Source organism: Parasteatoda tepidariorum, chromosome 9, assembly GCF_982258835.1.
Source record: "Parasteatoda tepidariorum strain Cologne lab strain chromosome 9, Ptep-v5.0, whole genome shotgun sequence".
In the NCBI taxonomy this organism is placed as follows: Eukaryota; Metazoa; Arthropoda; class Arachnida; order Araneae; family Theridiidae; genus Parasteatoda; species Parasteatoda tepidariorum.
This window is the reverse complement of record NC_141763.1, coordinates 23,963,018-23,990,884: the sequence shown is the minus strand read 5'-3', so window position 1 is coordinate 23,990,884 and position 27,867 is coordinate 23,963,018. Positions and strand designations below refer to the sequence as shown.

Below are 27,867 nucleotides of genomic sequence, written 5' to 3'. Positions count from 1 at the left end.
TAATGATGGATAATAGTATCTATTTTGGAGATTGAGAAATCAACTAAAATCGAAGCTTATTTCGATTGAAATGACAATTAATTTATGTAATACCTAAATTAAACCTGCATTACTTTATGGCAGTGAATGCTATCTTTACTAATATTTAAAAGAGGCATCTTCGGACCTGTTAAAGTTAAAAGTGTTTGGCGGATTTAGTACAATTATGAATTATACAGAAAATTTAAACAACCAAATACAACGCCAGTTTTTTTCCTATCCAATAAGATGGTTGGGTCACCCAGTTAAAAAGCTGACTTTAGGAAAGCTTAATGGCAACCTAAAAATTGTATGATGAAGAACATTAGATTGATTGATTCTGTGGAAAAAGATCATATAACCATAGGAATCAATAATTGGAGAAACCTAATATCTGAACGAGCCAGAACAACCAACGCCTCTTATAACTGAAAGCCTCCACTCGGTTTCTTATAGGTAGTCCGATCAGACCACTGTGAAAGTAAACCATTTGAATATAGAGCCATTTAATACAAAATCTAGTAAAAATTAGAAAGTGGTAGCAAACATATGTTTGAAATTTTTTTTAATTTATGAGTAAGATTGGCTTGTCTTATTTACTTGTCAACCACTATAGATTCAATTCTCAAATATATATGACAAATATCTCTTAAATACTTTGAAAATTACTCTGATTTTTATAGGCAGTCTGATCAGACCACTGTTAAGGATATCCACTTTCCGAACCAGTCATTTAATAGAAAATTTAGTTAAAATAAGAAAGTGGTGGCAAATATATGACTAAAAATTTGTTTTATTTATGAATATTATTGGTTATTTACCAAAGAGACAATGTGATTGTTGGCATTCATTGGTGAAAGTCGAGAAAACCAATTGTGTTCCTCTGCAGAGATTTATATTAACACGTTGAATGCCACTCTAATTCTACATGTCTTGCCAAACGGTACATAACTACAAACTTGCACATATTAGACAGATTTTGCTATCTTTTAAAAGGTTTAGTATGATTAATCAGAAAAAGTGGTGAATTATATATACTTATGAATTGTTCAGAAATAGTGGTGGATAAAAATCTACTGAATTGAATTTATTAAACCAAGAATCACAATTAATAAACTACCACTTAAAAATATTTATTCGCTGTCCGGATCAAGTTGGCATCTCTGTGTATATGAATAAAACTATTTTTGTATCTTCTATATTGCATTAATTTCTTCAGAGCATTTTAGTAATGGTAATAATTTTAAAAAATTAAAAATTTACTCGAATTATGTGTTTCTAATAATTCTTGGCTTCACCTGTGACCCCCGTGACATTCAACGTGTTAAGTACCAAAAAGATTTTAGTGATGTTTCTAAGCTCTGGTGATGTTTTTAGAACATGTGTGCTTGTATAGTTTTTATTTAATTACTTATTTAATTTATATGGAAAGTTGGGAATTCCAAGTTGACAGCTATGCAGAAGAGAGCAGAATTCTAAATTAATATTCTTTCAGGTGTATTAGAAAAACTTTTTAATCAGCTTGTAATTTTTTGACATCCCTTTTTTTCTGTTATGTGTGTAAAATTGAATAAATATTTTTGAACCAGTGTAGAAGTATAACTGAAACTTTAAAATATTCTCGCATTTTTACATTTTTTATGTTTTTTTTTTTTATTTTCTAAAACAAATGTTTTCCGAAAGGGCTATAAATGTCAACAGATTGCATAAAGTTTATGACTGTTTCTAGTAAACAAGTTGCACTATAGCAAGTAAAAATGCAACCGCATTTCCCACTCCAAAAATTCGTGAAAAGTAATCATAAAAGCTTCTAAAATAAAAGAAGAAAACCTCTGATAACATTGATTTAAAATTTTTATCGTTTCTTTTTTTTTCACTTGCGAAAATATAAATCCTCAGATTCATTGTTTGGTAATCAGGTTATAAATTTATAAACTAAAAGAAATAAAATAAAATCTTCAGTATATAAAACGGATATAAAATGCAAGAAAAATAACAAATTTAATTCACAAAAATATTTTAGTTCGCATTGTATTCATTATGGTGTACTAAAATAATACAGTTTCGTGCCTTCTGCATACTGAATTTGAAATTTTAATTTTGCATTGTTTAAAATTTGATGTATATGAAAATTTTGATACATCTTGAAGATTTCGATTCTATTTATGCTCATAAGACCTACGCTGCACGATTGTAAGGTTTAACCCTTTCGCGGCGACTGTCACAAATACGTGCCAGCATAAAACCGTATCAACCAGGGTAAAAAGATAAAACTGGTAATCAAAGTAATTCTTTAGCAGTTTATTTGTGGGCGGGGTTATAATTGTTTGATTTATTTAATTCAAAATTACTTCGTTCAAAATAAAACTATTTAGTTATATTTTGAATTAACATTAATTATATATATGATTAAACTAACAATAATTCAAGTAAAAGCAAAGTAAGTCTGTCAAATTAGAAATGACTACATTTAAGTTATCGCTTTTTATTTAATTACGTCCTGATCCTGATTTTGTACGAATGCTTTTCTGAATCACCCGTAACCAAAGGGGTTAAATCTTAACCCAATACGAGAATTACGGTAATATTTAGTGAATAATCCCAAGAAACCTACAGTGGTAAGATATTACCTGATAAATGCTCCATTCGCTTAAAAAAACATAAAATGTCAAAATTATCAAAAATACGAGAAACGGTGAATTGCTGCACATTGTTGGAATCTAGGCGATGAATTCAATTTCAGCAGAACTAAAATTATTTTCACCCTACTCACATAATTCACCACGTCTTGATGCCCTGAAATCATGTTTTATTCATATGAATTCTCTTCTCAGATTCTTTTGTTAACGACATTAGTTCGTCACCAACTCTCCATAGCGCCTGGAAATACAATTTACCCTGTTTTGTCACTGTAAGGTCTTGAGTTTTTTTCTCTGTGTTAATGTGGTTTTTTTTCTTCTTAGTTTTGTTTCTAATTTTTATTTTACCGTTGACAACGTTTCGTTTTGTATTTTAAATCACTTAAGTTTCTTCGCATTCACGTTTGGAAAGTCTTGAAAACGGTCGCCTATTTTTAAGCGCTTCAAACAGGTTTATTGTTTATTTTAGTTTTTATGTATGTTTGAAACGAAAGGAGCTCTTAATCAGGTTAGAGCGGTAATATATTCTTTTTAATAAAAGCTTAAACTAAGTAAAATTTTTCTCCTCTAAAATCAACATTTTAATATTAAAAATATCCATTACAAATATAAAATTAGATCTTTAATATGTTCTAGAGCAGGGCTGTCCAACTGCAAAGGGCCCAAGGGCCAGAATTCCGGTCACTGATCACTTGGCGGGCCGCAGTTTGAAAAATGTGAACAATAACCTCTTACCTCTTATACAATAACAATTAATGGTTGAATAAATAATTATAAAACAATTTGCTTACATTTTAATGAGAAAACTGAGTCCGATCAGCCTGAATAAGAAGTTGGCGGGCCGCACAACATGTGTTGGTGGGCCGCCAGTTGGACAGCCCTGTTCTAGAGCGCATAGATTATTTTTAATTACTTGGATCAATGTTCATAAAAAAATAGTTTTCCAGCACTTTTAACGTCTCGCAGAGATGCCAACTGCCCCGGATTTAAAAATAATAATAATAACGGTATAGAACTACAAACAAACCTTTGCAGGTTTTCAGTAATTTTACTTTTAAAAAGACTCAACACGACTGGACTGTCAGGCTACCTATGGGAGGTTTTGGTGGTTTTCCTCCTAATGAAACTCAAATGCGAGTTAATTGCATACAATGGTTGCCTTCATTTCTGCGATGACATCACGCATATGATATGGAAGTGACACTAATGTATATGAGCTTTTTTTATTTACTATTTATGTCGCTAGAGGGTCTACTAAGCAGGACTCAATTTTAAACAAGTATTTTACATTAAAATGTCCTTATCTGAAAGTTTTATTTTACACTTAACACGTTCACGCCGAGAAAAGTGAAAATACTGGTACGGGAAAAGAGAAAATACTGGTAGAAGAACTATTTCAATATTAGATAATATTCGGGAGGAGTTAATCTATTCTTAACAATAACAATTCACTGTAAGGAAATTTATCACGGTCCTAGTGTTTTGATTTTATTGGGCACCTGGGCCGCGAAGCGTCCCCTATCCCATTCATCTGGAATTTTAGAACCGTTTTGGTTGAGCAATGAGGTAAGCAGGCAATGGAGTTGCTTTTATGAATGTTTCAAGCTCTTTGCTTGAATAACTAAAAAGGAATCAAAAATAAATTGAGCAGCTTGCTCTAAACTGTGTTTGTTTGATTTTGGAGTTGTTCAGAATTGTATCAGCATGAGTAAACGTTATTTTCAGAAAAGTTGATGAAATTATTTGTTTTGATAGTTATGATATGGAAATTTATCACGGCGAAAAAGGAATTCAATATAAAAATTGCATCCGTTAAAAACAATTGGTAGTTATGGATTTTTATTATTCCCGGAAAAAAAAACTAAAAAATGAAATTTATTGTTACCAGTTTTTACTCCGGTGCGCTGCCAAGATGAGACAATCTAGCGTGACCCACCGGTGAGTCACCCCGGCGTGAACGTGTTAAAATCATTTAAAAAATGTAATTGTTAATTATATTTTATCGATAAATGAATGTATTTTATATAAAATATTCTATTATTAGAAGGAAAAAAAACTTTTTTTTTCGGGGATATTTAGTAATATTTCGGTTAGCTTTCAAATATCTGTGATTTTCTTAAATTTGATAACGTAATCGTATATTAAATTCATTACCTCCAGGTTGGATCCAACTTTGAAAGGCCGCAAATCTTTGAAAATAATGAAAAACGAAATACATCTACTGTGTATTGCGAAATACATCTACTGTGTAAAATCGAAAAATATCGAACAGAGGTAATTAAAGATAGGAAGACGGCAACGGAAATTGGGTAAATCACTCACCTCATCCCTAGTGAGGAAACAGCCAAACGAATATGTTGTCCAATCTGGTAAATTACTTTTCAACAACATGACTTGTGATTTAAATGATTTTATAAAACATTCATTTATAAAAAAAAAGAAATTAGAGAGAATTCAAAGAATATTAATTCAATGAAACTCCAGTTGAATAGCAATCTTAAGAGCGATACTCAAAAAATATAAAAAATCACCCACAAAACTAAACTAAATATATATAAAGCATAACTAAAGTGCGAAATTTTATAGCTTTTTTAGCACATCCAAGATTGTTGCAAGATTTAGCACATCCAAAACGAGCACAATGAATGATTCGAGTATTTATAATCATTCATTTTATTTTAATTTATATAATTTTAAAGTTGATTAATAAGCAATTAATAGTTGCTATCTAAAGTTGAAAATTAAAAGAAATACTCAATTGGAACATTGTATACACTTACCAACTTACCACATTGAAATAAAATTAACTATCACAATAATATATTTAAACTACAATAATTATATTTAATAACTACAATAATTATATTTAAAGTTTAGTTAAGAGTTATTTTTATTTGTAACGTAAATCATAAAATTCCAAATAAAAATTATTCTATTCGTAAGGTTGCACAACATTTTTTAGTGAAGGGCTGCATGCCCAAGTATTTTGACGGCCAATTATGATAATTGATGGTAATTATAATTTTTTTGTGAACATCAGGCACAATTCTTTTTATCAGTCAATTAGCAATATATTTGCATGAAATTATTTAAAAAAAATATTTATAATTCTTTTTTATTTTCTTAATTTATGCTAATAATTTCTTTTTTTTCCAGACAACTTATTAATAAATTTGCAAGTAACACAAAAGTGCATTTTAAAATAAATAAACTGAATAATTGAAATGTTTTTTAATTAAATTTAAACAAAAATGTTTCATTGAGCAAAATAAATTCAGATTAAATTTTTTAATTACATAAATTGTATATTGTTTGAAATGATTTAAAGTGAAATAAAATAAGATTATTCAGTTTAGTATATTTTTAACTTTAAGGCGTATGTATTTAGTGAATTATAAAAGATTTTATAAAGGTTAAATCTTATAACCGTTTTTTAGCAACAAAATTAGAAACAAAGTTCAAAAACAGAAAGTAGTCTGAAATGTCACATTGAAATTTCATGTTTTGTAATATATTGTATATTAAATTATTAGGATTCAGAAAGAAAAAAAAATAAATAAAAACTAACATGGGTTGCCGACAATAATCAAGGTGATAATTAAAACGAATGATTCGAAAGTCACAAGTCGTTATAGCATCAGATTAAAATTATCAGGATTTTTGAAACCTCGTGGAATAGCGTTGCAATAACGATAAAAAATGTTTTAAAAAAATCTCTTAGATTTTCGACAAAATCAATTCAAATATATCTGTCTTACTTTCCGACCAGATTTGAAGCAACATTTCTTGTTCACATGACTGGCAGTTAAAAATATTTTTGAAATTAAAATTAAAAGAGAAAATATTTTTTTTAAATGCTCTCAAAAAAATTATGCTTTTGTAGAGGCAGATATTTTATATTATTATTTTTTTGTCACTTTCAAAAATAAAATAATAATAATTTAATAATAAGTTTCAAAAATATTTTGAAAAATTCATTGTTACTGTTGTTGCACGACTACTAATGTTCCACTCCGTATCCTTGTAATTTTGAACCCAATCCAGAAGACAAGGGAACTCCTGGATCAAATATTGGGAGAAATTTGCCTTCGTGGTAGACTTTTTGATGGAACTATCCCCGTATCTGAGCTACATGGAGAGGGAAAGCACGAAAACCTCCCACGGAAAGCCTAACGGCAAGGAGACTCTAACCCATGAGACACTGAGAATATTGTACGTCAGCACTGTGGTCGGTGGAAACCGGGCGTGGAATTCAAATCAACCAGCAATCACCGGGATTCGAACCCGGTTAAAACTCATTGGGAGGTGAGCGCTCTATCCCCTGAGTCACGACGGCTCTCTATAGCTACAAGAAGGGTAGTCGTATTTCTTCAAGAAACGTAGTCCTGTATTTTTTATGAAGCGTGAAAACAGATCCTAAGATAGCTGTCACCTTCACCCACACTCAATACCTCCTAAAGGAGAGAAGGCCTCAGCACGGATTACCATAAAAAGAAATTTGATCCTTCAATACTCCAAACGTAATGACATCTTTCGTAATTCCCCCTCTGCGCTGCTTAGTAGCCCGAGCATAGAGACATCTTTTTTATTTCCTCTACTGCGCAGTTTATGTTTGTTACGTGGGACTACTAAATTTATCTTTGTCAGGGATTTCTCTCTCCTAAAAGGTGTTGAGCGCATTGTTGAAACTATTTTGGCTTGAGTGGTTTGTCTTGTATAAATTAAAACTATCGAAAACAATTTATTAATGGCATCGAATAAAATTCAAAACAATGACACCATATGACGAGTAAGGCTTGTCATGCATTTATTTTGAATTAATAAAAGTGGTAGCCTAAATGTTTTGCTGTCAGTCTATTTCAGAAAGAGAAAATGTATTAACTACCACATATTATAATTGAAAAGGCATTAAAGGAAGGTAATCAAGTTGGATTTATCAGCTAAAATTTCTTATAATTTTTAATAATCTACAACCAGTTTTTAAATGGGCTGTCTCTTTTTAGTTTAGAATTTAAATGAATCAGACTTCAATGGGTAAAAATAATCTGTTTACCAAAAACAACATTTTTTAAAGTTAAATTTAAATATTTGTTTAAGAAAACAAATGCGATGATAAAAGGTGAGAAGGTTTGAATCGTTAAATACACGAATCCATAGAACTTGCGTTAAATAAATAAATAAAAAACTTTTTTTTAATAATTGAAATGAATACGTATATTTATTCTAAAAACTTCACAAAAGAAACTCATTAAAGCGAAGTTTCTTTACGAAATTTACTACCAAACAATCAAATTCAAATAACAAATTTTAACAAAAATTAAATGAAAATACAAATCCTCATACTAATTTAGTCAGGTTTGCAAACCAGTTCTCGCCTGAAAAATTAAATAAATTTATTCCATTTCAGTTTATTTTCCAGCTTGTGATTTCCAGTCCTTTTATTCGAAAACAAATAAGATTTAGTTCCTTTTATCCTTTTTCCAAAATACAGCCCCAAGTGTTTTGCGCTGCAGAATTTTCGGCTCTTAAAGATTCCTTTTCAGATCGAAACAAAAGCAGGTTTATTTTAGAGTAGAGGGTTTTTTCCTTAAAAAAAATATTAAGTTCTGTCTGTTGATTGAGAAAGAATTCTATTCATTAAAGGAATACACGAGAAAGTACTTGAGTTGTATTATCCGAGCTAATTAGTGGACCCGCATATTAATTTTTTTTTCGTCATTATAGAAGTAATTATTTGTTTTTGCCATTTTATTTGAGTATATCTGCAAATTACCACTCACATTTTAGCAACGATAACTTTTTAACAGTGTTTAGTTTTAAAGGTTTTGTGAAAATATTTGAGACCTGTTTTGTCGCGTAGATACCGGAAATAGAGTACTCACCTTCCGATATAGAAGCCCAATAGCAAATGCTGGTGACAGTTAAGGCCTGTTTATACAATCCGAATTCTTGTGCGAAGATTGAGTGAAATTGATGGAAACTTGTTTTTCTTGGAGCTTGGATTGTGGGAACGACCATGCAAGTTCTTGGTCCAAGCATGTTCTACTTTCTATCCAAGTTTTTCTTCCCTTAACCAATCAGCTTCTTAAGTTTTGTGACGTCAACAAGCCGGCATCAGATTGTCATTTTGTTGTTCGTTTTCATATAGTTTAATCCAAATAAAAAGTAATCTGCTGTGGTATATTTTTTATTATGATTTAATTTTAATTCATTTAGTAATTGTAATTCATGTAATTATGATTTTATAATGTAGAATATAAAAATGCTCATGCGCAGGATTTTCATTCGGCGAATCAGTGACATTCAAGAACTTGGATAGTGTCGAAGAATCATTCACTTTCTTGGAGAGATAAATTCTTCCAAGTTCTCGGATTCAAGAACTTGAATCGTGTAAACATTCCTTTAGTCGAATTGAATATTGTTCCTGCCTCATTGTAACCTCAATGCTAAAGCCGATATGATTACACATCTCTCAACCTTGGCCAAGCATGTAGCCCGTTTTTAGTGCTCTTATTCTTTAGCGGCCTCAGCAGGAATGCTGCGTAATTCCTACCCCAACCAGATGACGTGGACAGCACCTCAGCTGGTACTCCTCTCTTCTAACTTCCGCATTTCCACCCACGAAAGGACTTCCTGCCGTGGTAAACTAAATGTGCAATTTGTTGGGTATGCACGGCAGTTTTTTTGTTTTTTGATGCTAGGATCTTACTCACTCCCTAGCTCTTGCTGGTATGGCCATACCAGCAAGAGCCTAGCATGCATCAGAAATTCCTTGTAATCAGGTTAACTTTCAGACGTTTTAGTGCATTTTTTTTTCTCTTCTTGTAGTGCGAATATGAATAAGTTCCACCAAAAAAGACTTCAGGAAGGCCTGTTTGCCGCAATAATTTATCCAGCAGCTTCCGTGTCTTTTTGGTTAGGCTTAAAATGACAATACTAAGGGGTCGAACATTAGCCGCAAACCCACAAACGGATGTAATGACCCATATTTGTTTTTTTCTTCTTAAATTCACTCATTTGCATATGATTTATACTATTGGCAAATCGTCTGCATTTTCATCTTTAAGATTACAATTAAGTGCATCGTGAGTGTTACGATAAGTAAATGTATATGTGTATGTGTAAAATTTCGCGGGTCATTCCACTTTTTTTTACTTTGTTGCTTTCTTTCCACTGTTTTGTTGCTATATGTGTACAAAGAACTAAATAAAAAAACGGGAGAGAACACTGAAATAATTTTTGATAAAATGTTCGGATTTATTTCGGATATTAATGGGCAAATTTGAAATAATCTATTTAAATTTGTGCTGACAGTATTCATAGTTACTAAATCAGACACAAAAACATATTTTCTCTTAATATATCCATTCATTTTTTTGAACGGATCAGTTTGTTAATAATATGAAGGGATGTCTTCAATCTTAATAACATTTGATCCGTGTAATAAATCAGGTGATTGATAAAAAGTTTGCGCATCCTAATTTATTTCGATTTATCTCTGCTAACTTACATGATGCTCTTACGTATTCTTCTGCTGTTACTTCTGCTCTTACGTATTGTAACTTGTATTGTATTTTGCTTACGTTTGTGGAGCAATTTAAACAAATCACACACTTTTTGCAGAGAATAATGAAACTTGTATATACAACATGAATCCCTAAGTGCCATAAAAATATTTAAAATAGCAGAAAATTTTTTAATATAAAAAGTATTCCTTGTGTTTAAAAACTGATTATTATATTTTTCTCGATCACCACAATGGCTTGGAAAAATATTTCATTTATAGATGTCTGATACATCATGGATGAATATTACCTATTTTAAAGTGGTTGCAAAAATAGGAAAACTTCCGATTGCTTTGATAAGCAGTTAGCTTCCACTTGAATTTTTTTGATGGAGCTTTTGGAGCTTCGATCCAATGATAGACCCTAGCGAAAAATATTCTTATTTATAATTATTTGCAATATTTTTTTTATTATTAGTGTTTATAGTTTTAAACAAAGTAAAGTTAGGAACAAAATAAAAAAGAAATGGACAAAACCATTTGAATACTGTCTGAAACATAAATTTTCGGAAATTCGTATTTTTAAATTTATTCATTTATGTATAAATTGATTTATATATAAAATTTATTCATTTATATATTCATTTATAATAAATTCGTTTATTAACTATTCAACAAGTTTCTTTACATTTACTCTATTTGTGCGAACTTTTAATTTGTGACCTATTTTTATAATAAGATTATAATTTTAAACTAAATAATAATAGTTAAACAATTGCTATGATGCAAATAATAATAATTTCTCAACCTGTCAATGCATTATTTACCATTTATAACAGGTCTGATGTCGCTTTTTCAAATTAAACCGGTTCCTGTCATTTGAAGAAGAGAAAATGTATTCTATAATTCTCTTATGATCAAAAAGACAAATTTACCCATGGCGAAATAAAACTAATTTTTTTTACTTTAATAACACCTCAATTATGATATGCCTTACAAATACTGTTATTTCTGTACCAATCCAAAAAAAAACGAAGTAGTCATAATTAAATATTTTTAACAACTCTCTAATTCAAAGGAATACAATCTTTCTTTGTTTCTTCTTCGAGTAGATAATAAACGCTTTCACACAATCATGGTTTTATGATATACTGTTCCACTTATCACTTAGCCACCTACTGGGCGAGTTGCAATAAAAAAATGAGATAAAATACTTCGCCAAGTGTTTCATCGGACGCTGAGATACTTCAGAAACTACTAATTTGGAATGGAACAAGCGTGAAAGTTACGCTTATTTAATGAGGTACTTATGGGGAAAAAAACAACAACAAGAAATAAAAACATCGCAATCTTCTATGACATGCTATTTCGTGTCTTTTTTGTTAGTGACATTTTCAGAATTAATGACGTCTTTTGAAAATTTATCTCCTCTTGTTAACACTTCGACTTCTTAGAGGAGGAATAGGGTAAAAGAGAGCATTCGTACTCCGAAGACAAACCAAAGATCAAATACAGTTAAAAACTTTGAAGAAAGCTAACGATTTTTGTAAAGTTTGAGAAGTGTAACCTAACTGACCGTGGTTTGATCATTCTACTTAAAATGGACCAATCCAACTACTCTAAATATATATTTCATATGAATTGTTATTATGATATACTGATAAACATAATAATATCGGTGCAGAGTTTGAAAATTAAATTTAAAATGTTTTTACAAAACATTTGAATTTTACACAAAATCGTTTATTACAATAAATAAAAATACTGGAAAGGAATGTCTCCACTCTTAAGATTAAAACCGATTAAACTTTTCAATTCATTTTCGTACGACAATGTTAAAATAGTTTCAAAAAAGGGCTTCAAAAGCTCCGCGTCGCGAAACTAGCCCTTTGTCAACTAATTCGTTCTTAAATATAATATGTATTGATACATGTTTTTCTGTGTTAATTTTTTTTTCAATAAATGACATTTAAATTCTTATCCGTTGTGGTAGTCAAGTATATCATATCTGAGTAGTATACAGGTCATGAATTTGAAAAATCATGCTTGAAGCTTACTGAAATGTCATTTTTAACCATCATTCATGCAATCGATTAAAAATGACCGTAGGAAGTAAAAAATTCTTGTCCTTTTATGTACCACTATAATTAAAAATAAATATTATTTAAAAATTGTGGCAATTTGTCAGAAAGAAATCATTTTCAAATCATGCCTGTACATAATTATCATATTTAATTTGATTTATAATGCAAAACGTTTTTAATTTATCAAGCAAATTGCTTGACTTTTAGAAATAGCTACGATAATGTTGCTTAAATCAATGTATATAATTATTTCATGGTGTATGGGGTAGAGGCAGCTGCGTGGCCCAGGTGCCCAATTTCTGGTATATAAAGAATGAAAGGAATCATAATCTCAGGTATCAGAGATGGTAACTTGCTCCGGACTGCAAATATATATTTTAAAGTGGTAGTTTATCAATTGTGATTCTTGGTTTAATAAATTCAATTTAGTAGATATTTATTCACCACTATTTCTAAATGATTTATAGACTTATTCAATTCACCACTTTATTTTAATTATGTCGTGCTACATACCTTTTAAAAAGCAAGCAAGAATAGGCAAATATTTGGAAAATTTACTTGTAGTCTTTTATCGTTTTTTAATTGTTTTGGCGTGTCCGGAGCAGTTGGCATCTCTGGGTATTAAAATTTTAGAAAAAGTTATCTTTTCCTCACTTTAGTCTAACTGAATTTTGAATTAGTTAAAAAGGAAACCATTTCTGAAAGACTTCCCTGAATAACTTTCGATTCATTGATCGGATCTTCACGTTGAAGGATTCGAATAGTTCCTGAGGAATCGAATTTTATCTATCTGACGTTTATGAAAATCAATTTCTCACGAACTGTGAAATCAGTTTCACTCAAATTTTGTATTTTGCCTTACAAAATTACATTCTTTAAAATGATTCAAAAAATTTTATACCTTTCACTTCAAAAAAGTTAAATAAATAAATAATAATATTTACTGAAAGTTAGTTTTTGCGTGGAATTATCTTTGAATAAGCGAATTTTATGATTGTGCGGAATTCTTTTTTTTTAATTTTGTTCTCGAGAGATAGCGAAATACGCAAAAAGAAAAAAAAAATAATATTAATGGGTGCAAACTTTTGGAGCGCTCTCCTGATCAAACTATTGGGATTATATTTCCGAGATTGCGGCTACCCCCAACATTTTGGGGATCAGAAATCGAAACTCATTGAAAAAAAAAAAAAGATATGTTTATTCAGGAAATACGTTTTTGTATCTGATTTCGTAACTTAAAAGATTGTCTGCACTAATTAATTAGCATATTTGAAGTCACCCTTAACCATTAAAAATGAGTTTTAGAACGTGAAGATCAAAAGTTATTTAGGGGGATTACTTTTTTTTCTTTTTTAATTTTTTTTTCTGTGCACTGTACATATGCTACCACATTTTCCCCTTTTTGTAAAAAAAATAACTATACTTTTAAAAGAAGAAAAAGAGGTTAAGGATAAAATAGATATTCTGTATAAAACGTTAAAAATAACTCTCGAATATCCTTTGCCATGAAATTATTCTCTCGTCAATCAATATCAAATAATTTATCGTCAAGTTGAAGAGGAAATCATACTGAATTCGCGAACTCGTAGCACGTTGTTAATGAACTATTCAGATTTTTATTTAAAAACAGAGGAAAAATTTTCTAGTGCTGCCATCTGTTATGTAACAGGAACATATGCGTCATATAAAATTGTAGTTATATGATTTTTTTAGATTAGCTGAAACACAAGCATATAACATTTGCGTTATTTTTTGATTTGGGTACATTAAATGAAACTACTTTTAATCCATCAACTTAACACCATCCGCTAAACCTTAATTTTTACCATATTTTCGGCAAAAGAAAATTTCTTACTTTAAAATCATATAAGAATTTTTAGAGATCATAAAAAAGCTACTCTTTAGACTAAGTTTTTTTCTTTTCTAAAAAAACATTGATTTATTTTATTAAGAAAAAAAAAACAGTAAAATTTATAAAACACAGTCATATGTTCACTTTATTCTAACGTATTTAAGATACATTTGTTTTAATTATACGAGAGTAAGTTTAATTTTGACTTAAGAAATTTTAAACAAATTTTAAAAAATATTTTTGTGCAGTAAGAGAAAACGGAACCTGAAGAATTCGTTTCAACCATGAATCAAACTCAAAATATAAAGAAACTAACATAGTAAAAATTATCAAGGTTTCTCAAAAAGGGTGGCTAGGACATGTTTATCGAAATAGCAAAGAAAGTCCTGCTGAATAATAACCTTCCAAGCACCTGAGGGACAAAGGAAAAGAGTAAGACCCAGAAGAAGTTGGTTAGATGGAGTAGGGGAGTAGTTAAAAGACTTGGGAGTTGGAAAAGATGGAGAAATATCATCGAATTATGTATACATTGTATATATTGCATATACATGGGGTAAACTGACTGAGATGGACTTGGCCGGCAACCGGTTATAGTGCCTAAGATGAAGAAACAAATTAAATTACAACAATATCATCCTGTCTCCATACAATCTTATTCAAAATAGTTTTACTATTCCTTTTTTTCGTGATTATTACTACCCTTTAAATAAATTGTCACCCTGAAGGCATAAGGAAGAGAGGGGATTGCATTGAAATTTTTCAAAATTTTTTAACGCTGAAGCTCAAGTATTTTTTCATGAAAATTGAATGCTTTTCTTCATTTTTAATGCATGTATAATTTGATTACATTGTTTTTCTTAAAAAAAGCATTGTTTTTTTTTAATACTTTATCCTTACGTTCTGGAACTGTAGTGGGCACGCCATTGAGGTATAATTATTTAATTCTTTGTTACTTATTTGAAAGCATGTCAAAGCAAAATGGAATTAATCATAATCTAAAGATGCAGTCTTAAGTAAATAATTTTAACAACACTATTGTAATTAATCCAAACAATAATTTTGTGTAAATTTGTCCTTTCCGATACCGAAACATTTTTATTTTATTTCATAGTCGAAATTGAACCGATATATTTTTAGATATGCGACTATTGATATTCAAGTTCTATAGCCTTGTAATTTTGAATTTGATCCATAAGACTCTGGGTCAAAAACTGACACTAATTTGATTTTGCATAAGACTATACCCGCAATTGCGTTACACGGAGAGCTACGATAAACTCCCACAGTTAACCTGACTGCAAGGAAAGTACTTCAATAAAATTACAATTTTAAACGAACATGAAAAAATTGTGATAATGTATGTACAAGAAGAAGAATATTTCTAAAAAATATGGAAGTATACAAATTTTTCACTGCTTCACAAATTAACTAAAATTGTTTATATATATATATATATATATATATATATATATACGGAGAATATCAAGTCGATAGTCAATTTCACGCCAGGTAGCGGCAACCATGTCGGCATCCACAGAGGCTATTGCGGCCTTTCTTTTTTACAGAAAAGACTGTTTCATCAGTCGTATACTTAGACATGTTGGAAAACTTCGTATTTCCACAACTAGAAGAGCTTCAGCCACATGTCTTTTTGCAACAAGATGGTGCACCACCTCATTGGGGTATCATCGTTCGTAGTTCTTTGAATGACCATTTTCCAGGAAGATGGATTGGGCGAGGAGGTCCAATTCCTTGGCTACTCAGGTCACCTGATATAACGCCGCTGGACTTTTTTCTTTGGGGATTTATAAAGGACAATGTTTACAGGAGGATCGTGTCGAACATTGATGACCTAAAAGCCAGATTTACAACCGCAATAGCCTCTGTGGATGCCGACATGCTTGCCGCTACCTGGCGTGAAATTGACTATCGACTTGATATTCTCCGTGCGACGACGGTGGCACACGTGGAAGTTCATTGACAAGGGTCATGAAACTTTTTGAGTCTATCTAACCATTTATGTTATTAATTTTAATCTATCTTCATTATTTTATGAGTTATTAAACACCTAAATGGGTCCGGGACTTTATAAACACCCTGTATATATATATATATATATATATATATATATATATATATATATATATATATATATATATATATATATATATATATATATATATATATATATATATATATATATATATATATATATATATATATATATATATATATATATATATATATATATATATATATATATATATATATATATATATATATATATATGTTACCGTTAAAGTATGAAATCCGTTATTTTATAGAATACCTAGTAATTTCATAGAATAACGATTAAAGTGTAAAATACCGGTCGGTTGCTACAGCTCAAAGTTTAGGTACTGGTCAGGGATTTAAAAATTGTTCGTGTAAAACCCAGTGTGTTAACAAAAAATGTTTTTGTTTTAGAAATAATGTTCTTTGTAATTCCAAGTGTCATTATAGTAATCCTTGTTGTAACAAATGATTTTATGGTACGTTTCCATAAATACCATTTATACGCTGCATAAATTAGATAAATTGCTTCTTTTATTTTAATTGTCTATCATTAGTTTATTTATAGAATACCTAGTTATTCTATGAATTAACTGCACTATATACTTTAACGGTAACACACACATATATATATATATATATATATATATATATATATATATATATATATATATATATATATATATATATATATATATATATATATATATATGTATATATATATATATATATATATATATATATATATATATATATATATATATATATATATATATGTATATATATATATATATATATATATATATATATATATATATATTTTTTTTTAACGAAATTTTTGCTAGCATTAACTTACGTTTTCTACCACTAACAGGGTAGGGTGATTTACGTGTTAACCTTGTTAACATGGTGAGTGCTAGTACAGTCGTCGGTGACTAACACTTATTTTACCGTTTAGGACGCGTCAGCCACCTGTGACTGACACCTATTAGTTTAGGTCACGTCAGTCAACGATGGCTGAAAGTGTAAAATATCATAGAGAAATAAAATATTTGTAATGTTTTAAATAATGACTGAAAATTTATTAACTTTGTATTTATTTTAGATAAAATTTTATTTATTTAAATTTGTCAGTTGCGGGCTTCGCATTGCTATGCAGTACGAATACTTCAAAGAGAAACGTGTGGCCTATCGGGAACTTCCTTAAAAATACGTATGCAGCTCAACAGCCTTGTTTTTATATCTTTTAGTTAACACTCAAGTGCAACGAAACGATTAGTGTTCAAGCAGGAAAGATTGAGAGCGTAACACAGTTCTTGTAAGTTGCCAAAATATAGAGAGAGTGCTGAATCTCAAGCAGTTTAATTTATTTTTCATATTTTAGCATCTACCAATAATTAAGCAGATGCGTATTTTTAATTACGTGTTAACCTTTTTCTGAGCTTGCAAAAACCAATTAAAGTCTAAAATAATAATAAAATTAGTTAATTTTTTGTAGTGGTAATATTAAAATAGTAATAATGCAATTTCGATATAGTTTACAGCAGAGATCCCAACTTGCACCCGGCATCGAATAAATATTATCGAGTGATAGTTTATTAATTCTGATTTTTTGTTTAATAAATTCAATTTATTAGATTGTTATCTACCACTGTTTCTAAATAATTCGCAGGGTTATATATTAACCACTTCTCAGTAAATCATGTTCTCAGTGAGTTCCATCTTTATAGTCAAGTCTCTCAAGTTAAATTCACTGAACTTTTCACAGCAGACATTTACTTAAGTTAAATTAAATTACATTAAATGTTATTTTCTGATGATATACCCAATTTATGCATATATACTTATCAACTTATACACGTTAAATTCTTGGCAAATTCTATTGTATTTAATGAGCGATATTTTTCTGATAAAATATATTTACTGCATTTTCCCAAATATGTTATTTTATCATGTATCAAATCTATATTCATCAATTATGTCTTTCATTTTTCAAAAGTCAATTATTGTACATATCAAATCATGCTTTATATTTACTTTTAATTTAGGTCTACAATCAATATTTCTAATGTTATGTAAAAACGTCAATTTGTAATATTGAATTTTTTCATTGTTTTATTATTTCACAAGCAAACGACTTGATTTTTTTTATGGCTACCACAATGTTTGCCAAATCAATGTATTTTACCTTCCTGTATGTATTTTAATTATGAATGGGATAGGGGCTGCTTCGTGGCCTAGGTGCCCAGTTAATTTAAATAAAGCAAGCACGCAGTAAATCATGTTAAACCTGTTGAAAAGTAAGCAAAATTAGTAAAATATTTGCAAATTTTAATTTGTAGTTATTTACCGTTTTTAAAATTATTATGGCGTGTCCGGAGCAGTTGGCATCTCTGTTACAGTCTCAACTAAATTTCAGCGAATTTGCTTGCATTAAAGTTTCTTCAGAAGTTTACATCGAATGATTTCGTTCTCACGATCTACCTCTAGCAAAAGAAAAAAAAAGGCGATATATAGTTTTTTTTTCATTTGAAATCGTTTATAATAAAATCATATTGATCAAGCAGATCACTATTGTTATTTAAAATATAGATGGATGGCAAAATAATAAGCAAACTTTTATACTAATTATATGTAAACAGTTTATCTTTTAGAAACAAATGCTATAGAATAATTTACATGAAAAAATCGTTGGTACAATAGAAAGAATATGCTTGAAGATTTCAAAAATGGCGTCATATGTACCGAGACAAAACTGGGATCGATCAATCTGATAAGAAAAAGCCCAAAACCTTTTTTTTAGCTTGAATACTAACAAGTTTCCATTAAATTCTTTCTCTATTTATTTAACAAAAGCTGGGCCCCTGGGCCGCACAGAAGACCCATATCCCATTCATCGTGAAATTACAGAAAAAATTTAAAAAATATAAACAGTTTGTATACAGAGTCCCTAGGTGACTGATATTGTAGAGCAAACACCTTGCTTGTTTAACTGAAGAAAGAGTGAAAATAATTCTAAGCAACTTGCTACGTAAAGATGGCTGTGTATTTATTGTCCACATGAGGTAGCAGGTTCCGATTTCAAGGCTGTGGATTTATTATCAACATGAGGTAGTAGGTTCAGATTTCAAGCCTGGCATTGTAGTTGAGGTTGTAATCTATTGATGTTAGAGTTGGAGATTTTTACTTATGTTGATAGTTTCGGTATGAGGCGTTATAGGTGAAATGTGCAGCTATTGCTTTAGGGTTTTTGTCTTTTTTAAAATTTAAATATTTCATTGAAGTTAGAAATAAAAATTTCATAAATGTTAATGTTCGAAAGAATCGTTATATTTATTACAAATATATCCAAATTTGATATCAACGTTCGTATTTATTTCTTTTAAGTTCGCTGGAAATTCTACTGTTTTCAAATCATAGGTATGCAAGCTACTCAGGTTTTAGATTAATAAACCTGTCTTAATTCTAGTTAAAATGGAAAATATTAGAAAACCCTTTTCATTCACTGCTGCAAGGGTTAATACAATTGAGCTTATGAAATTCTTTAGAATAAAATGACTTGTTGACGCGTTGGTTAAGGTTATAAGGGGAAAGGACCTAAAGCCATTAACAGAGTATCTGCTAATTAGCTTTTTTTTTTTTTTTACTCTTAAGAAGATTCCACCGTTGAACAGGTTTATACTTTTTTACAGTGTATCTATCTGTTATATAAGTAAATTACATCATCATCATCGAAATCAATCTGGGTGCCTGAGGCCGTCAGCCGCCCTTTTCCCATTCATCTTGAAATTTTATCTTTAAGGTGGCTCTTTCTGGTAATTGGAATGAAAAAAAAATTATATTTTGCATTTTAGATATAGTTGCGTCTCTAAATAAGCTGCAATTGTCCTGAGGTATACGTTTTCTTACCAGACCAAGACATTTTACGCTTTTGACTATGGGGATAGTTTTATTAAAGAGAACAACTTGATTTTTAGGGACGGTTTTTCTTTTATGTTGAATAATTAGTAATTTGGGTTTTTATCCGCTATCTTTAAACGTCCAGTCAGGGCGCCCTGTTTCTATTTTCTTCAGCTTTTTTTTTTGGAGTTTTTGAACTTTACGACGATTTTAGCGTCATCTGCATATAAGTCTTAGTCTTAGTCGTGTGGGTTGGTCGGGGTCCCTGAGGCCATGATGGCCCTTTACCCCTTCATCATGAAGTAAGTATCGTTGAGGTGAAGCCCTAAGGTGAAAAGCATGATGCTAAAGTTGAAGTGGGGAGAAAAATGGCACATTGCCATGGTGCGGAAAAGCTGTGGTGACTTGAAAAAGAGTTGAGAGTAATCATCAAAAATGAAGTCCACTGTGCTTTGCTTGAGGAAAACATCTCGCTGTTTTTAAGATTACTTATCTCGAATTCATAATTAACATCTCCAGTCTCCGCTAGTAACTAAACTGGCGAGGACCCGAAGGACAATAGATGTTAGTAAAGCCAGACTCCTACTTGCGAAACATGCTTCGACCGATCGGTTTCAAACGCAAATGACCGCCATTAACATGTCGGACAGGCCTAAATGCTACTAACGAAAGGTCAATGCAATTATCACGTTCACGTACGTCTAGGCTAAACAAGTTACTACTGCCGCTTACACGGTGTGTTCACGTTGGCTGGATTTGAAAACTATTTCATCTTGATGTTCTGTCTTTCAAACATTGATCAGTGATCGTCGTCGCAGAAGTACTGCAGTCATCAGGTCTGAATCAAACGCTCACGAAGAGAGGAAGAGATCATCGCTAAGGCATGGAGGTGGTGACGACTGGCTGGCCGGAACACATCGTAGGTCATCCCGCTGCATGGCGACCGAGCCCCCGGCTCGGAGAACTCGCAAGGCACGTCCGTCTCCTATGGCGTCTTCATCTGGAATGGGGGGGTGTGGTGTGTGTGGTGTATGCATATAAAATGTTTTAATAAAACTTTATAAATAATTATTTATATTTTGTACTGGTAAAAATAAAATTTTAAACGATAATAATGGACAGTTTTTATTTCGTTTAATTGTTGTCACAACTTAACCCTTTATCGAGACGTGTGAGTCCCAAATGTAATCATAAGGAATCAGTATCAGGATGGAAAAAATAGAAAACGGTAGCTTAGTTTGGTCATAACTAGTTTGATTTATTTTTGCTTTCTTTTTGTATCCAACACATCCAATCAATGTTGCTTTGCTTCATTTAAATAACCTGGGCCGCGAAGCGACCCATATCCCATTCATCAAACAGGGTTCCCGCGGTCCTTGAAAAATTTAAAAAGTGGTAGTAAATTTAGGGTGGAGCTACAATATATTTTTTTGTTTTAATATGCTTTTTCATCGTAAAGTGCTGAGATTTTCGTGAATATATATATTTTTTAGAAAACATCTTTTAGTGGTGGCTACACAGAAATAAAAATGTCAAAATTTCTTTTATTTTTATTACCACTTTTTAAAATTCTCAAGGACCGTGGGAACCCTGTTAAACTACATACACTACAGGCCTGAAAGCGAGACGGAAAAGAGAAAATATTGGTAGGAGAACTATTTCAATATTAGATTTTACTCGGAATGAGTTAATCTATTTTCAACAATAAGCAGATCACTTTAATCAACCTTTAATCGGCGGAGAAGCTATTCAATATAAAAATTTTATCCGTTAAAAACAATTGGTAATTAAAGAATTTTATTACTTCCGAAAAAAAAATTAAAATATAAAATTTATTTGTTACCAGTTTTTACTCTATTCCGGTTTGATATATATGGGCCTTCAGCCCTGAAACAGTAAGGTAAAATACATTGAGTTGGCAAATATTGTGGTAGCACTAAAAACATCCAATAAATGTGTTATTAAAGTGTAACTATACAAGTTTTAATTCGAACTAAGTAGTGGTGAATTAAATAAAGCGATCATTATCCCGCCCACATATAAACTGCTATAAAAACAGGTTCGCTACCAGTTTTTTCTTTTTTTACCCTGATTATAATTATTCCCCTGAGAATGCAGAGTAATTTAACTTAATGTTTAATACTTAAATCTACTCTTATAAAATTAAAAAATTTTGATTTTCCGACCAACCTTTGGTCTTAAAAAAGTCAAATTAATCTTAATCGGATCTTTATTTTTTGCTTATAATGAAAATATAGGAATTATGCAGTTTACTCTTTGTTGAACATATATAGTAAATGTTAGTTTGTATCACATTTCTCATTGTAAAGCTTTTATAGTATTTTAAAATTTTGAAAAAGTTTTGCAAAATTTAGAGTTTAGTTGCCTACTATTTAATAAAATCCTTGGGGAGCTGTATAAAGAGAAGCTGTTAGTATCTACAGGGCTTAAATGAATGTTAAAAATAAAGTATTGTTGCAATAGTGGAAAAAACGATAGGATAAACTAGGTTTTTTGATAAAAAATTTTGAAAATTCTCAGAACATGGGAATTTTAAAGTCTTGTTAAAATTGAAAGTTGCTTTTCATATTAGCTTGGAGTAATTGAAAGGGATTAACTCTAAAATTTTGAATTTTTAATAACAAGGCCTTTAGCTTTAAAAATTAATAGGGGAATTTATTAATCGTTAAACCAAACAGGAGTTAATTTTTTGAAAGTTCAACTTTAACGTTTAGATATTTATTTTATTTGACAAAAAAACTTATAGTGGTAATTACGAATGTAGAAAGTAACCGAGATTCGTTTTCTTAAAGTTACATATATTAAAAATTTTTATGATTCGTGAAAAGTTTGAGCTTATGTGATATTAAGAAAAAAGTGCCCCGCTATATGCTGCAGTAATCTGTTAGAAGTTTCCTTCTGAAATTACTGCAAAATCGCCGGCAACAGTCTGTACATCTAATTAACAGTAAAATTTACTGTTAAGAGCCTTTCTTTACCTTAACGGGTGCATAACGGCATACAACTGGAGTGATTAGAAAACCGTGAATACAAATTTATAACATTTACAAGTAGCTATGTCGTATTTTTGTTAGGTTATAAACATTAAAGTTATGTTGAAGTTGAGTTGAGTTTTGTCTAGCAAATCAAGGAATGTGGCTTAATTAGAGAATATAGTTGTGCCATACATAGTAAGAATTTCAAGGAATTACAAGGTTTTTCTATGTTAAGCAGTTGTGTGGTGTTACCGTCTATGCGTTAATGATAAGCTATCAACGCTGGTGTTTTAACCCGTGTTTAGGTGGTTATGAGACGGAGAGATTAGCCTTCTTGGTTAAAGGACGTAACCAGCTGTATAAAACTAAATAGCTTCATTAAGTGTTCTTCCCACTCTAATTACTGTGTGATTACTAGGCATTCGATGATGGAAAATAAATAAATAAATGAATTCCCAGTCCTTATCACAGCTTTCGAAGGACTGTGGGTCTAGTTGCCTCGGAAAAAATTCTAGTAGTTTAACCGTATCAACAATTTGAATAATGTCTTTTTTATGGTTATTTAACTGTTTTGGTTGAGTAAGTTAAAATAACAATTAAAAAAAATTTTATTTTACCATATTTCTAAGAAACTTCTAACCGAGTAGTTAGTTTTTTTAAAGCTCTCGTTACACATTTACGGGGACTTAAATCGTAATGAAACTCCCATTATGAAGCATTCTCTACCATTGTTCTATATTTATAACTTTTTAATTGAATTTTATTCATTGCGACTTCAATTATTACTCTTTTTATTGTTTTTTTTTTCAGAACACAGTACTTAGGTTCTTAGATCAAGTATGTCTTAAGGGATAGAGAACTTACCTCTTAATGAGGAGCTGCGGTTTAAATGTTGGCGATAATTTCTCAAATTTTATATTGCTCTTGGGTTTCAGTAATCGCAATGTTAGCGAAAAATGCCTTTTTTGACAATTAGATTGTGGGTAAACAGTGGGAAATTTATGTGGTTTTCCTCTGAAGTTAAGGGGGGGGGGCAGCCAGTTAAAGTGTTGCTCACACCACTGGTTAGTTAGCTTGTGGTGCAGTGAGTTTGATCCTGATGGCAGACAAAACCATTGTACACACGCAAAAAGTTTACATTAAATTTGCCATGACTGAAAATCCTATAGATGGATGTGGTGTGGAAGCTCTAAAAAAGGAGTACCAGCTTAGGCGTTGCTCACATCGTCTGACCAGGGTCAAACTAAAGTGGCATTTCAACGATGGTCGTTTAGAAATAGACATCTAAATATGAGGCTAGATGCATGGCCATGGTTGACTGATGATTTTCCTCCGTATGTAACGCAAATTCTATATGTAACGCAAATGCTGATTAATTTCATAATGAAAGTCCTTTACAAAGGTCGAATGCAATTGCCCTAATCCAGAAGTTCTCTTGTCTTATGCGTTTGGATTTTAACTACAAGGCTATGGAAAATAATATTGATGTAGCCTAAATTGGCTGCTCAATGGCAGTAGCAAAAAAATAATAATTCTTAAAAAATAGGGGAGCGAAATTTTCAAGCAGCAAATCTGATATCACTATATTTAACGCATTGAAAAATAAAAATTTCTAATACGTTTTTTGAATATTAATAATGTATTAATCACTTTATATATTAAAAAAATCTCCAAATTAGATATTTTTAATACATATTTTTTTCAATTTTGAAGTTCCCTGTAAATTCTACTGCTTTCAAAACTGAAACGTAACCCTATATTTGATTACAAATCACAGATATGAAAGTCAGTCAGATTTAAGATTGAGAAACCTCTCCCAAATTCTTGTTAAGATGGAAAATAATCAAGGCTCATTTCGAGAAAACCCTTTTCATTCCCTGCTGCAAGTGTTTATTCAATTGAGCTTCTGAGAATCCTTTTGAAGTTCCTTTGAATAAATGTAAAAAGAATTCTTTTCAGAAAACGTGAATTACCTTCTAATTATTTTGTAGACAGAAAGTTTCCCAGAATTGAAGTTATTTTGGGCTGTTGCATAAAGTTTTCAAAATTTTCTTTGAAACATCTGAACTTTTAAGAGGTATGACTTTAAAATATTTCATTTGGTGAACACAAGACAAAATATTTATTGAGCAATTTATTGAAATAAATTTGAATATTGTATATTTTCAAGCACGCAGCCTTTTGAGTATGAGCATCGTCTCCTACATCAGAAAGCCTCCACACGGGAGTTTATAAGTAGTCTGCGCAGATTATTTAAAACGCGAACCAGTAGTGTGCATAAACACAAATTCTATTTTCAAAGTACTTGAGAGAAATTTATCATTCATATTTGAGAATTGAATCTGTAGTGGTTGATAAGCAAATAAGGCAAAACAATTCTATTTATAAATTAAAAAAATTTTTAGATATATATTTGCTACCACTTTTTAATTTTTAATAGATTTTATATTTAATAGCTCTTTGGTAATTTTAGTTATTCTTCACAGTAGCCTAATTAAAACACCTATAAAAAAACCATGAGGAGGCTCTCGGTTACAGGCGTTTTCTTTCAAAATTTACTCAAAAATGTAAGATGATGTAAAAAAAATCCTCTATCTTTGTGGACAACTTTCAACATTTGGTTTATTATATTAGTTATTAGATTGGTTAATTATGAGAAAATTATTTTTTTTCCTATAGTCATTTTGTGGGTTTTTTCTTCAATTTTTTTCATGCGTTTTATTTCTAGCTGTTATTTTATGCATTTATTTGTTTTGTACGCGTGACTTCACAATATTTACTAATGTGGAGTTTTGTTTGTCCAGCTTTTTTTCGCAGTACTTTTTATATTGGTAATAAATTCATATTTAAGCTAATCGGAATTTCTTATATTTATTCGTCATTTTTACACACTCCTTTTTTAACAGGTATATGGTATGCATTTTATCCAGTGGTTAAGAGCTAATGCAGAAAGACTTAAAAATATTTTCAAGAAATTTTTATTTAAAAAAAAGTTGCATCAAAGTTTTAGAACTTGATCATTTGAACTTCTATATGAAGATTTTTTTTAAATTATTTAGTTATGATTGAAGCTTTTTTACGTTTTTGTAATTGCAATGCAAATGTTTTACCTCAGTTACAACAGGAAAAAATTATTAATGATATTCTCGTATTGACGACTAGACTCCTCTTTTAATAGAAGAGTCATTAAATAAGAAGATATCGCAGAAATTCTACTCACTTTAGCCATTGATTATTAAATTATTATAACAATTTCTTTTAGATAAATAGTGGTACTTTAAACATTTATAAGATAGCTAATTGTCTGATATGTGAAAATCGTTTTTTGCAAAGACGATTTTTTCTTTCTTCATAAATGATATTTTTACACCACTCCACTGTTTACTTTCTCTCACGTAAAAAAAGCAGTACTATATTCAGAGGTAGGAAAAAATTATGGAAACACTTCTATGCTGTTGTTCTTACATATTTATTTTATTTTATTTTATAACCGTCGTAGAACAGCCGACCGAATTTTCAATTTGCGGCTTAAATATTTAACTCCGTATCCTTGCAATTTTAAGCCCAATCCAAATATCTTTATTTTATTTTATTACCATCATTGAACAGCAGCCCCAAACCTTGGGCGTACGACTGCTGTTATTCATCTCCGTAGCCTTGTAATTCTGAACACAATCTAGAAGGCAAGGGATCTCCTGGATCAAGTATTGGGAGAAATTTCCCTTCGATGAGGACTTTTTAATGGAGCTAACCCCTAACCTGCCAACTTTTCAGGAAGATTTTACTTTCATATTTAAAGTGGTAGTAATTATAAACTATTTTTTCTTTTATAATCTTAATTTTTAAATAATATTGATCACCACTATTCTTACAAAAATTAAGCACATATATTAATATGCGTTACTGTCATGGTTGTCAACTTAAGGTTTCCCAAATACAACGTATTTGTTTGCTTAAAATTGAAGTTTTAATTCCATTTTAATACCACTGGGAAAAATAATAATGGAAGGGATTAAAAGTTGGCAGGTATGTAACCCGCATTTGCCTTACATGGAGAGGAAAACCGCGATATTTCACGTCAGCACTGTGGTCGGTACGGTCAGCCGGATATGGAATTCGTATCGACCAGTCATCGCTGGGATTTGAACCCGGTTCTCCTCATTTGAAGGCAAACACTCTATCCCTTGAGCCATCATGGCTTATCTTAATGTTTCAGATGCCTCCTGAAAATATTAGCAAGCCTGCTTGAAATCAAGTGGAGTAAGGCAATTGTTGCACTTATTTTCCAGTGGAACCATCTATGTCCAAGAATAGGATTTTTCCACATACATACGTCACAATCTGTTTCACAGGGAGGACTCATTCACACACCCTTCATCCATCCACAGATCGTAATTTTGACCTGAACCAGAAAACGATCAATTTGCAATTCTGTACCCCGAGAGATATGATTTGTTTTAGGAACCTGGAGGACTTTGTGACTCGACCGACTTAACGTGCACCAGCCTCTATTTACTACACGGGAGTCTACGAATTGAACTCACGAACTCTTGGACATGGACCTAACACCCTATCAATCAGGCCATCCCGGCCTACTTCTATACGATCTCTATGTTAACTAACTCTCGTTTAGAAGATTTTACTTGGCAAAACTGTTGACACAGTTCGAAAGATCATGCTTGAAGCTTTGAAAAAAAGCTCGCCATTTCTAAAAGCTTCAAGCATGATCTTTCCCTTGTTTTTTCCCATGCAAAATTTACATCGACCAAATGAGCGTTGCAAGTAAAAAGCTTATTCGCTTTTTCAATGGACCTAAAATTAT

General features: G+C 30.8%; 1 protein-coding gene across 1 annotated transcript in view; it reads left to right on the top strand.

The window, feature by feature from the left end:
- LOC107451545 (dual specificity calcium/calmodulin-dependent 3',5'-cyclic nucleotide phosphodiesterase 1) overlaps positions 1–27,867 on the top strand; it is a 600,146-nt gene that overhangs the window by 93,576 nt on the left and 478,703 nt on the right. The gene's annotated exons all lie outside the window — the stretch shown is intronic.